Here is a 10,693-nt window from a genome sequence, read left to right as displayed (position 1 = left end):
CACTTCTCCAGAAAAGCCTTCTCTCCCCGATGTGTTCAGTAATTCTCCCATCGTGCTAACACCCCTGTTTCCTTTCCAATATTTTCCTACCCTGAACTCCTTGAGGGGCGGGCTTATCTCAGCTTCTGTCACCTCTGTGAGGCCATGTGCTCAAGACCTTGCACATTGCTGGGTCCCAAATAGGTGCTCAGTAAAACCAGTTGAGTGGGTAGAAGACAGAAGGAATCCAACATGCTCATGGGAAAGAGGAAGTCAAAGGCACCATTGCTGTACAAGGGCCAACGGAGGAAAACGGGCTGTGGGCATAAAAGACAGGCATTGCGTCGGGACTCTACAGCTGACCCTGCGAGCCTCTTGCAGAGCTGTGTCAGGCCAGCGCCGTCCGCAGCTGGCTGGGTACATCTGCCTACTTCTGGGGTGCAGCATTAGGAGGGCCATGTGCCTGCACGTGGAGAGAAGCTGCGTCCTCTACAATCAGCTCTGTTCATAATAAAAACTATATTCCGGTCTCTGTAACATCACACTCTCCATGGTCTGTCTCGTAAATGGTTCAGAATTCGGGATGGAAAGAGGCACCCTATTAACTGCCCTTTCTCGTACTTGTTAACCTCGTCATTCAATTATGCTATCTTTTTTTCTGCTCTCCTTATCATTTATAAAAATAGATTAAACTGACATGATCATATTTTAGGAGGATATGACTTTTTAGGAAGAGGAAACAGAAAAAAGGTAAGTGACTTACACTCTTTATCACAACACAGAATTAGAAACCTCAATTTTCGTGGCTGCCAAAAAATGAGTAAATGGCCAAAAATACAATAAAAATCCTTTCATAATTCTCTTCCTGCAATTCAGTGTATTAGTGTAATTAAACTATGTCTGAAAGTAAAGGTATAAATTGCTGCAGAATGTAAACTATGATGAAGTCATAATACCCCAAAGGTGGAAACCTCCCAAACGCCTGTCAGCGGATGAATGGATAAACAAAATGTGTTATCCACGTCAGCGGAATATTATTCTGCCTTAAGAAGGAAGGAAGTGCTGACCCAGGCTGCAGCGTGGGTGAACCTGGAGGGCGTGCTGCTGAGTGCGGTGAGCCGGTCACACAAGGGCCCATCATGTGATCCCACTTATGTGATGGACCTGGAAGAGTGCCATTCACAGAGTTGGGAGGTAGAGTGGCGTCTGTCTGTCAGGGGCTGAGGGAGTGTTTCACGGGTCCAGAGTTTCTGTTGGGGAAGATGGGAAATTCTGGGCATGGGTGGTGCTGATGGCTGGACAATAGGGTCACTGCACTTAATGCCACAGACCTGGACATGGAAAGAGTTAAATGTCAAATCTTACTTCCTATATACCTTACAACAAAAATACATCTTTTAAAATATGATAAAGTGCAGATCATGTGTATAATCTTTGAAGGAGGGATGCTCTGTTCTCAAGCAAAACCGAGGACCCCCACCGTACCCCAAGAAGGCGCAGATGTTAGCCAAGGGCGTGGTTGGGGGCTGAGGTCAGGAGCGCGGAACGTTCCCTTCTAGCTGCAGGTTACTGTGCTGTTCACGTGGCTCACATGGTCGTAGCCACGAGCGACAGCGTGAAGTTCAGAGAGATGGTGCTATATGCTTCACGTGCACCTTGGAACGTTCTCTAAGGCAGGCGTGAACCCACCTACAGGCACTGCATCCATCTCCCAAGGGTGCACGTACGCGGCGTGGCCAGCGCTTTAAACCCTAGACCAGCGACTCCAGACCCGCGTATTTTTTATCAGTGCCTGTCAAGGACAGAGTTTAGGAACAATTACATGGTTCGTCGTCGTCGTCGGCAGCCGTCCGTCTCGAGAGACGATGGTGTAGCTTCTTAAGAGTCTATCTGCACCGCCGAGAATGGCTGTGCAGTCCGACTCGGGAGTGACATAGTATCCGTCTCCTCCCGTGTTGAGTCGACATCTTGCGATGACGCTGGAGTGTCCTCTCCAATGAAGCTGAAGCTACAGAGCCTGGGCAGGGTGATATGGAGGGTCTGCTGTTGCCCATGCAGCAGACCCCCCCTCTCTTCGCAGCTGAAGGGTCCAAGGGAAAGACGGAGTCAATACAGCTTGGCTTCAGGTGCGCCGCAGGAGTTGCCGGTGTTGACTACAACGTCAAACCGCCTTAGGGACTCCGGCTCCGGATTTTCTGTCGGGGTTTACTCCCTTAGCCTTTCCCCAGAAGAGGTATGCCGCAAGGCAGCGGAGGTTTTTTGGAATCAGAGTTTTCCTTCTCTGATGTGCCCTGACTGGAAGATCGAACCAGCGACACTTAGCTCGCAGGCCGACGCTCAATCCGCTGAGCTAAACCAGCCAGGGAAAATTACATGGTTAGTCTGGAGTAAATGGAATAGGAATCTCTTCATTTGCGTTCAGTGAGATGTACTCATGAGATGATCAGAAACGTAGGAACTTCAGAGTGATAGTTCCCGTTCAGATGAAAACTCAGAGTTTCAGAGGGGAGGGGCTCAGGGGACTGCTTGAAAAAGACGAAGAGATGAAGCAAAAACATGGTGGTTCTATTCCTTCTTGTAACCCATGCTTCCTCCTTCTTAGTTTACTTCGTCTTTTGGCGAAGCACACCCTGCAGCAACTCTCTGAGGAAGGGAATATTGCTTAGTTCTTGCTATAACGTGCTGCGTACCTGAAGGAGGCACCGAGGCTTCACCATGGGGCCTAGATTCAGCTGGTTGTCCTTCCAGCTGACGAGCCTGACTGGTTATAAGAATCACCTGGGATGATTGTTAAAGACACGGGTTCCTGGAATTCTCCCCAGACTTTCTGATTATAGAGTTTCCAAGGCAGGGACCTAAAATGTTCTTCGACAAAGCTACTCAGGTGATTAAAAAAAAAAAAAAAAAAAAGATTTTATTTTTTTAGGGAGAGGAAAAGGGAGGGAGAAAGAGAGAAATATTGATTGGTTACCTCTCACATGCCCCCAACTGGGGACCTGGCTCACAGCCCAGGCCTGTGCCCTGACTAGGGATCGAACCAGCGACCTCTCGGTTTGCAGGTTGGTGCTCAGTCCACGGAGCCACACCAGTCAGGACTACGCAGGTGATTTTAATCGTTTGGCAACTATGATAAATATCATGTAGACACTGGTTCTGTAAACCCAGGTCTGCAAAATTTGCCCCATTCAGAACTGCTTAAGTCATACTGTGGTTGTAAGTGTGGACCCCAAGAAAGAGGATACCTGTTAAAAGTGGCTCCCGGTGGCTAACAAGGTTCAAATTAAAACAAAACCGAACAAAAAAACAGAGTGTAGCAGCCATTGCTACACAGGGGCTGTCATGTAAACTGCGTTTCAGGGAGAAGCCTGTACTACGTTTCTGCCGTCTGAGCCACCAGCTGAGCAGCCCTTATAAAGGGGCTCCTGGAATCCTATTTTACTCAATAGGACGGAGGCTTTCCCCCGTCCGATCAGAGCTGCACGTCTATCGTCCCATCAACCTCTTCACTGACCATTCAGAGCGGCTCCCTTCTGACGAATCAGGGCAGTTCCTTCGGGACCAATCAAACTGAGAAGATTTGGAGTCCTCATCTGCATGAGGATGGACCGATCAGAAACCAGGAGTGGGGACTTCCGTCTATATATGTCAGCTCCCCCAGGCTCTAACAGTGCATTTCCCCTTTCTTTAAAATAAAAAAAAATTTTAATGTATTGATTTGAGAGAGAGAGAAACATCAGTTTGTTGTTTGACTTACTGAAGCATTCATGGGTTGGTTCTTGTATGTACCGTGACCGGGGCTTGAACCTGCAGCTTTAAGGTGTCTAGATGACACTCTGAGCTGCCTGGCCAGCTCGAGACACTTCCCTTTTCCACTGACGACCTGGTTCCCCTGCTGGAGGTGACTAAACCTGAAACACCAAGGATGTCTCACCGCGGCAGAGTGGAGCAGAGCTGCGCAGGGCACAGAGCAGAGAGCTGTCTAGCCTGAGCCGGGCCTGGCCCCGGCGCACGTCAGCTTCACAGCGGGGTGCTCTGCACAGCTGTGCTGTCTCAGCAACGAGCTATTTGCCCTGAATAGTTTCCTTCTTCACCACACCCCAACCTGGGGATTCCTGTTGGCTTTGACTTGGCACAGAGAACCCTTGGCTGACCTGAGTGGCAGCCTATTTTTATTCTTTCTTTGAGGTTGGTGTTTTAATCAAACTATGGAGTACAGATGCCCATGAGCTCCTCCTTGGTAAGAATGATTTACATGTTCACAGGCTTAATTATTTTTTAAAAATATATATCCTGTCCCTTCTCTTCCCCTAGAGCATGAGCCGAGGTATCCAGCTGAGTCAAATTTATAATGTGCTTTTGACCTTATGAAAAATAAACCCGAGAGGCAACCATGGGTTTTCAAGTTGTCTAGTTCCTGCGAAATTCTAATGGGTAGGTTTGGTTTTAGAAGAACTGTCAGCTAAGGCAGCTCCCCCCCACTACAGTATGACTAATAACGGCAGTTATTAACATTGAAGCTAAAATACCTAGAATTAAGAGATAGGCAGAACACACGGACATTCTTAAGTTTTGGACATTTTCAATATATGCGTTGATGAAATGTTCATTTCTCACTTAGATTTTAAAAGCAAGAGGTGGAAACATGACAGAAATAAAAGTTATATGACAAATACACTTTGAATGCTTGTCCTCTTATGAATCTTAAAACTAGGATAAGAAATAAAAAGACTGAGTTGAAGATCCAGATTGAACACAGCTTAGAAATTCCTTGAGCAGCTAACAGGAGAGTGTTTCAGGCATTTAAATTTCTCGGGAAGCTTTGCTTATTGCCGGTCCTTTGAGCGTGTTTTTCACTGTCAAGGCTGACCTTTCAAATCTGGCGCAAGATTATCAGTGAAATGATTTCACCTGGCCCGTGTTGCCATGACTCTACCTCGAGCTGCTCTCTGGTTTTACAAAAACAGGCCTACCCATCACTGACTGAAGCGGAAGCCCCCAATCGGCCAGCGAGCTCAGCCTGCCTTCCCCAGGAGCCCCCCAGGAACTGGCAAGCCCCAGGAGGCTGCAGAGCGCGGCTTGGGCGCTCGCTTGTATTTCCTCCCCGTAGTTCTGGCTACTAGGGGACAGAGCGCGCCAGGCCCCGTGGGGTCCCTTTGCCCTGGTTGGCTGTACTTATACGCAAATACAGGAGGGGAAAAGAGGGGTTGCATGTGCAAATCGATGTCGTGAAATTACTTTACCGTCTCGAGTAGGGCTTGCTTGATCAGGGACAAAAAAAGTCTTCCCCCACATCTAATGAGTCATTCCAGTCCCACCCGCCCTACGTCTTTGCCTCAGTCCCCTAGTCTGTCATGTGGCGCGGGGTATTTGTCTATTACCCTTAGAGAGATTTTGGTTTCTACCATAATGGCCATTCATCAGGCCATTTCTGTAATTATTATTGTTGTTTCTGAAAATCCAAGGTGTAAATTTCCTTAAAGATTCATCCATTCCCTAAGCCACCTTCCTCCTTATTTCTCAAATGAAACAAAGATTCTGTTTTTAGATGAATAAAAAAGACATTGCAGTGAAGATCTAAAAAAGCTCTCTCCTAGGCACATTTATTTATTAGGGAAAAGGGATAGTTTTCCAAAATGCAACTGGTGGTTTTTGACCACCAAAACTAAATACATGTAGATAGAATAAAAGATGTTCAATGTTAAAATATTAATATATAATGAATAATGAAAATTGAGTATTTATATCACTTTATTTTTTAATTTTTTAGTTTTATTAATTTGAGAGAGAAATATCGATTTGTTGTTCCACTTACCTATGCATTCATTGGTTGCTTCTTGTATGTGCCCTGACCAGGGACTGAACCAACAAACTTGATGTTCCGGGACTGAGCCATCTGGCCGGGGCTTCTATTACTTTTAAGATACTATAAAAATTAAACTATTTTTAAAAGGCTCATCAAAAAACTTTTATTTTTTTGTATTTTCTGAGTTTATTTTCTATTAAGTGAACCTGTTTTGCAAACGCGCTACTAACGTCTCATACCACGAGGGGGCACTAGAACCTTAAAAATAAATCAAAGTAGTTTGGATAAGGAATTTTTGGCCACTTTCCAATTGCCCCTTAGTGTTAATCAGAAAATGATAGAAGACACCGGCAAGGGAAAGAAACAGTTCAATTAGAGGATCAAAGCTGAAGTCCTGGCCGGGTAGCTTAGTTGGTTAGAGACGTCGTCCCAATACACCAAAGTTGTGGGTTTAATCCCTAGTCAGGGCATATACAAGAAGCAACCAAAGAACCCATAAATAAGTGAAACAACAAATTAATGTTCCTCTCTGTCTAAAATCAATCAATAAAAAATACATTAAAGAAAGAAGATCAGAGCTAACAAATTACCATGACTAAGTCTGTAGAGAGAAACATCTTCTGTGTAAAAACCCCGTGACAGCTATGTTGCCAATGTTTAGTATTAGTGAATGTCTCACAGACACAAACCTTCATGCTAGCTCTCTGGTCAGAGCGACAGTGGACGATTATAAATGGGACTCCCTCAACCTGAAGCAACTACTAAAACTCAATTGCATGTGGTCCGGCTAGGCACTTCGATGGTCTAGAATAGGTGACTTTAAAGTCCTAGACTGTAATCGCTTTCGGAATGATGATGGTTTGGGCATGGACCATTGAGCCATCCACTTGATGAGGAATGGCCGGGTGGCATTCTTGGCTGCCAGGGCCACCTTTCCACGGGCAGGCTGGACTTCTGGGGGCCCTGCTCTTTACGGCCAGCGCGATGAGGCAAATGAACCTCTGGTCCTAAGAAAAGGAGTGCTTTATGTCCATGAGAACGAGAGGGAAAGGCAAGCTCCTGCATTTCCCGTGGGCCATGCTGAGCACCGAGAGAAAGCGTACTGAAGGGGGCCCGGCCGGTGGCATTTTGTCATTTATTTTACAAAGTTTAGTAGTGCAGAAAGAAGCGGTCAGCATGGGGAAGAAGTTCTATGGCTCTGAATATGTTAAGACATATCAATAGAGGACCCAGTCCAGCCAGGGCCTGGTGGCTTGGTGCTCTGTCCCTGCCAAGAAGCCGAAAGCGCTCTCTGCAGGGCAATCCAGCTGCAGCAGACAGGGGATGAGCTGGGTTTAGATCCGGGCGCAGGCGCAGCTGTGGCCACGTGAGCGGGAAGGAGTGGGAGTGGGTGCAGGGCGAGCCCGCTTCCACAGCTGCTTCTCCAGAGAGCGTTTCTCTCCCCGTGGAGAGGCCTGGGTCAGTATCAAAACTTAGAAAGTTCTTTCTTCCTTCTTTTCTTTTTTATTGCATCTAATGTGAAAGATGGATGTTAGCTAAACCTGTTATGGTAATCATTCCCTAATATATGTAAATTAAGCCAGCATGCTGTATGCCTTAAATGTATACAGTGATGTATGCCAATTATGTTTGAACTGGAAAAAACAGAACAAAACGACCAGGAAGGGAATGAATTGTCTTCAGCCCGAACAGGTGTACAGCAAAGGCATGCACTGTGCTGCCGAGACCAGGTCTCAGCGGTGGGGGCGATGGACGGACAACTCACACCATCCCTTGGGATCCCCAAAGGCCAGAGCTGCGGGAGGCCTGAAGGGAAGCCGCAGAGGTGATGGGGACAGCATGTCTCTACAATCCGGGCAGACTGGTTCCGACACTGGCAGGCCTGGGGCCGGCTCCGGGGAAGGCTGGTCTGTCATCAGCCTCCTCCACTGCCCCACGGACCATCGCGGGTGAGGAGCTTGCATGCATTTTGGGTTGCTGCATGTGGGAGGGAGGAGCCCCGCATGGGTTCTCGGGCGCCCTCGGATCTGGCCTGTGTTCGTCTTACTCCATTGGCTGGCCTTCCCTTTTTTGCAACGAGCATCCCCTTGCAATTGCCTTTCTTGCAAAGATTCTGCTTGTCCTGGATGCGATGTTTCCTGACAGCTCTGCAGACGCCTAGGGAAGCGGGTAGAGAATCGCTTCAGGTGCTGGGGAATGCGGGAGGGGCGTGGGGACAGGGGTGCGTCTAGTTCCCCTCCCATTCTTACTTGTCCACAGGACAGTTTGCTGAGGGAAGCGTGCTGGCGATGGGCGTGTGGGGGTGGGCATGGTTGAGCCGCACGCACTGCAGATAAAAGACCAAGTGGGAGGGGATACAAACCCTGGAGGAACTAAGCCAACGGAGGACCCCCACCCAGCCAGCAGAGAGGCCCCCTGACTGTCTTAGGAAGGCATCTCAGAGCGGGGCCTGGGCCTGCAATGCCCGGGGTGACCCACACACGGCAGGCGGGCGTCATCATTCCCGTTGTTCGGGTAAGGAAACTGCCTAGAGAGGAATGAAGCGCTCTGCTAGCCGCTCTGCACTGCGGGGGGCTGGGCTGGTGAAGCAGATGCAGTATGGCACCTACTAGCCAGATAAGCCCCGTGATTGCATCTCAACCTCCACACTTGCTCGCTAAGGGACTCCGCCGCCCCTCTCTGTTCCCCGTTTCCTCATCCGTACCAGAGGACCTCCCCGTCTGGTTTGGTGAAGGTGAAACCAGAGCTGACAGAGTAACAGTGCTTAGAACTGGGGCCGGCCCGTAGGAAGTACCAGGCACTGTGTGTTGTGCTCGTGGTGACCCAGATGCTGGCTCACAGGCCACGCCCATGCACAGATGGGGTTGGTGGAGACTCCTGGCTCTTCAATTAGTGCTTTATTTGCTTAACTGCTCTTCTGGGCTAGGGCCCCTTTCCTTTCTCAACGGAATGTTAAAAATCTAACCTACCCTTTGAAAAAACATAACTGATCCGTTAGTCAGGGGATTAGTTTGCCGGAGCTGCCATAACAAACTACCACAGACCCGGTGGCTTACACAACAGAAATGACTTTCTCACAGTTCTGGAGGCTGCAGGTCCAAGATCAAGGTGGGTTTTTTCCCTCCTCCTCTTGGCGGGCAGATGGCCTCCTTCTGGCTGGGTGCTCACGCCATCTTGCCTCTTTGTGAGTGCTCTGACCCCTGGTATCTCTGTCCTTTCAATTTCCCTTTCCTTGGAAGGACACCAGTGAGACTGGAGTAGGGCCCACCTACCTGGGACCAACTCAAGAACTGCTTGTGAATCTTCTGTGAAACGAGTATTTTACCCATTATGATTACTTTGGTAATTTCTCCATCACGACCCATTGAAAATATATTTTTCCATTATGACCATTTTACTGATCATATTGGAAAAGAATTTATCAGGAAAGGTAGCTAAGAAGGTCCTTGCTAATAGAAAACTTTCCCATTTTTAAATTTTTTTTGGTAACATTTACATTACAAATTCTTACCATGACTGTGTAATTTTGCAGCTTTTGTTGTTTTAATTTCGGTCCTGATGTCTAATTTAAGAGGTTTCCATGGTTCTCATCAGTTTTTGTTTATTAGCGACTAAATTTGTTATGCAGTTTAATTGGGCTGTGAAAATAAGGTGAATTTATGATCCTTTAATAGAATCCTGGCGTGTGTACACAGAACTATGGGGGCAGGGGCATGTGAGCACATACACACACACACACACACACTAAGGACATGGTTTTACAGTGTGACTGCCAGAAATAACTAATCTAGGAGTAACCGGGATCTGATAATACAGGTGGCTGCATTTTAGATATAATTTATCTCCATGCACAGATATAAATTCCTTCCAGTTTTTAAAGATTTTATTTGTTTTTCTTAGAGAGAGGGGAAGAGAGGGAGAAAAACATGTGAGGGAGAAACGGCGCTCGGCGGCCTCTCTTGCGGGCCTGCAGCCCAGGCCTGTGCCCTGCTTGCGAATGGAACCAGCAACCTTTCCCTTTACGGGGCCGCACCCAACCAACTGAGCCACACCGCTCCGGGCTCCTTTTTAATGTTCATAGTGAACATGAAAATGAAGCTTCTGCCTCCTTCCTAAACAAGGATTTCAATCGTTTTAAAAAAACCAAACCTAGAAGAAAAGATGCAGGATTTAGAAGTCACTATATTCCAGTTCCTTTTAAGTGGAATATTTATTGTCACTATTATTGTTCTGTATGGTTTGCTGTGCTTTTTAAAAATTTTTGTAGGACTTTTTTTGTGTGTGGGCGTGAGAGAGTCACTTGTCTCTGGTTTTTCTGTTTCTTAGAGGCACCATCGTAACTCATATAAAACGCGTTGGGGTGTCTGAGTGGGTTCAGTTTTTAAGAATTTTCCCCAAAAGAAGAACCACAGAAACCCACAGGATACATTGCATCCATTCTCTTCTGCGATTCTTTCACAGAAGCTCGCTCTGCTGTTAGAGTCCTTGTGCTGCTCTCTGGGGTAACGTTTTCTGCGAAGTTGAAGCTGCCGGTAACATCACCTGCCAAACTCCCCACATGAGTCAGCTAACTTTATTTTTAACTGCTTTTTAATTGCCTGCTGAGACTATCAAGAATAATATAAGAGCATTTTCAAGACTTGATAGCAAAGTTTTTGTGTATCAGACTATAAAAAAGGTGAAGCAAAGGTTCAGAATTCTCAAGTCATTACATGTGTTTTTCTTTTAAAACTGAGCTGTAGGGCATGGATCGGTAGTAAAAATTCCTGAGATTTGAGACTTTTCCTAAATTTTTGCTCTGACATTCCATGCATAGCATACACATTATCTCTGACTTCACAAAGAATCAGTTGGATTTTGGCAACTAATGTGCATAATATTTAAACAGCAAGGAGCCCTAGTAGGATTTTG

The sequence above is a fragment of the Furipterus horrens genome, unplaced genomic scaffold, assembly GCF_987537825.1.
Source record: "Furipterus horrens unplaced genomic scaffold, mFurHor1.1.pri manual_scaffold_12, whole genome shotgun sequence".
Classification (NCBI taxonomy): domain Eukaryota; kingdom Metazoa; phylum Chordata; class Mammalia; order Chiroptera; family Furipteridae; genus Furipterus; species Furipterus horrens.
The sequence above is the reverse complement of the archived record's forward strand: the minus strand, read 5'-3'. Positions refer to the sequence as shown.